The following is a 2,998-nucleotide window of genomic DNA, read 5'->3' as shown; positions in this document are numbered from 1 at the left end:
CCGCCACCTTCAAATATTTTTCTGGCGCGCTAAGAGCACTTTCTGGAAATGATGTTTTCGATTCTGTGCACTTTGAATATGCCGACATAGCACATTTAAAAAAAACCAGGCAAAGCAACCATATCGACCGGACATGCATGTTCGATCTCGCGTGAAATCACCCAGTTGCACCTCCACGTCCGAGCTATGGAGGAGTGCCTTCCATTGCTCGGAAGAGTTTTCTATTCTATACTTATGCTGTAACAAATTTAGGTTATTTAGGTTATAAGACCCGCTCAGGTTTCTCCGCCGACGCCATCGCCTGCCATTCTCCTACCGGAGAAAGCGAACTTCAACTGCCTGGTACGAACAATCCGTTGCCCTTAGTTCCCACGCATTTGCGAAGCTCGCATTGCACGTAAAACGTGTCTCGTTCTTAGATGTTGCCCCGACGGGAGACTTGTTTGTGTTGTTAACTGCCATAAAAGCATTGCAAAGACGAAGGGTTTGATTCCACCCGTAAAATTCAACTGATTACAAAATAAATGGCGACAAAAAAAAAACACAAACAGATGGCACCAAAAAAGCAGACGACAGGCAATTTCTTAGTGAAGTGCGCTGAAAAAGGTAAACAAATTTTGTTGCATGCGCTAGCAGCGCGTGGTCAGAGTTCACGCGTGTAGAGAAGATTAGTATCGGCACGAAGCATTGAAAATAACCACAGTCCATACCTGTTTCACAACTGCACTGTTCAATCGAGTCGCTGGGTGATACACGTCCGCGTATTGGTTCTGCCGCATTCAAGCAGAAGTTACCAACTCCTGTCCTTTCACCAATAATAAAAATTTACGAAGGTTTGTACAGTGTGGTACGCATTTAAAATTGTTGATGAATCCGCTGATGGCAATCGCAAGCCGTTGATGACGAAGTTGCAGCGGTTTATGAGGACCTACGGATGCACGTGTGTGACTTCAAGAAACGTTGGCAACAACACATTGATGTAAAAGGACGCTAACTGCCAGATGTAGTGTTCAAAAAACGACGTTGTAATTGGTGGTAAACAAATCAGATACTATGTCCTATTTACAAAACACCTTTTTCTCCCTGCCACCGTGTATAATATATGACCACCTGAAATAAAACGTTAATGAAAACCAACAGATAATGGAGCCAAGGAAGGTCCAGAGAACGTTAATTGTTCTGTTTTAACTGTGTTGTAGTAATTGGTATATAAACGTCAAGAAAGTAAGGTGGGCAAATTAATCAGTTAATATACTATTAAACATTAGTCGGGCAGTTTTCTACGGAAATAAGTTTTTCAACTGTCTTTTCGCTCACTTTACTTTACTTGCATTTATATCACAATTACAACAATAAAGTTATGTAACAAGACCGCACATAATTACGTAACAAGACCGCACATAATAAACAGACGACGCTCTTCATGTCGCCATTTCTAACTTCTTCTTTATTCTCCCCCAGTCCCCCTGGCCTGAATTCTGTCGTCTTCTTCCTCAACTGCTTGAGCTTGCTTCACTCCCCCCACCCTTGTTTTCATCCCTCCTGGGATGATATTTGAAAACATTAGCTATAGACGCCGATTCGACGGTTCCATTGGGACCTATATACCAGATCGTCTTTAAATGTCCCTGCTGGCTTGCTGTCTTGACAACAGAAAATGGCCCTGTGTGATTCGCACCCGAGTTCGGCAATCCTTTTCTCACCAGTACGAAGTCTCCCACCTCTATTCCTGGGTCCATTGCATTCTGTTTTTTGTCGAAGTTCCTTTTCATCCTCTCCCGGTACTTCACTTCGCTCTCTTCAGTTCTTCTCTCTTCTGTCAGGCGGATCATCGCTTCAACTCCTAAGGTCGTGTCAGCTGGCAAATACGTTGGTTTTCCCGTAGCAGCAAACAGCGGTGTGCATCCCAGAGCTGTTGTATAGGACCGGTTATGATGCGCTACTGCAGCTTCAAGGCAGCATTTCCATCCACCTGGGAAGTCCGGATACATACTTAGGTACTGTTTGATATCTCGAATAGCTCGCTCCGCTAGCCCATTAGCTGCTGGATGATACGGCGCAGTAAACCTGAGCGTAACTCCTCGCCGCTTTGCCCATTCATTGAGTTGGTGACTCCGGAAGGCTGGTCCATTGTCTGTTACCAATACCTTCACGTTTTCAAACATCTTGCGGTTTAGAAAGGAGATCACACTGTTGGTGTCCTGCTTTCCAGCTTTTGCTGCCACCATCCTTGTGCACTCATCGACGCACAACAGGAAGGCTCGAGTTTTTTTCACACTCTCAGATTTTTTTCGAAGTTCGGCGAAGTCCATGTGAATCACCTCAAACGGTGTAGTAGAGTGCCTTGGTAATACCATCTGTTGAGTCGGCTGTTTAAACTTTACTTTGTTGATCTGGCATTCGTGACATGATTGCACATATCTTTTTGTGTCTTCTTTCATGCCGGGCCATGTGAACCGTTTGGTCAGCTTCATGTAGGTCCGCCAGAAACCATCGTGACCCCCTGAATGACAACTTGTGTGATAAAGGTCCAGAATTTTCGGAATTAGTGTAGGAGGCACTGCGATTCTTCCGGTTTGTGTGAGTTGTAAAGCCTCAGTCCCTTCCCAAAGTTTGGCTGCACTTATTGTTTGCCATTGTACATCAACAAGCCTGATGACCCCCAGCCTGGACATTGCATCGGCGTCTTTCATTGAAGCTCCCGGGCGATGGTTCACCTCAAAGTCGAACTGTTGTAGCTCGCTTACCCACCGTGCGACTTTTCCTTTGAGCTCTGCCATTTTCAAAAGGTGGGTAAGTGCCTCGTGGTCAGTGTATAACTTGAATTTTCGACTTTCCAAGTAAGAGCGGAAGTACCGAACAGCCTTTAGAACGGCCAGTGCTTCTTTCTCCGTTGTTGTGTAGTTCACTTCCGCTTTGTTAAAAGTGTAGCTGTGGTAGCCAATCACGCGGAGTTGACGATTACTTGGCTGGCGTTCATCTCGCTGGTAAAGTATTG

This window comes from Rhipicephalus sanguineus, chromosome 2, assembly GCF_013339695.2.
Source record: "Rhipicephalus sanguineus isolate Rsan-2018 chromosome 2, BIME_Rsan_1.4, whole genome shotgun sequence".
NCBI lineage: Eukaryota > Metazoa > Arthropoda > Arachnida > Ixodida > Ixodidae > Rhipicephalus > Rhipicephalus sanguineus.
Note: the sequence above shows the minus strand (reverse complement) of the source record.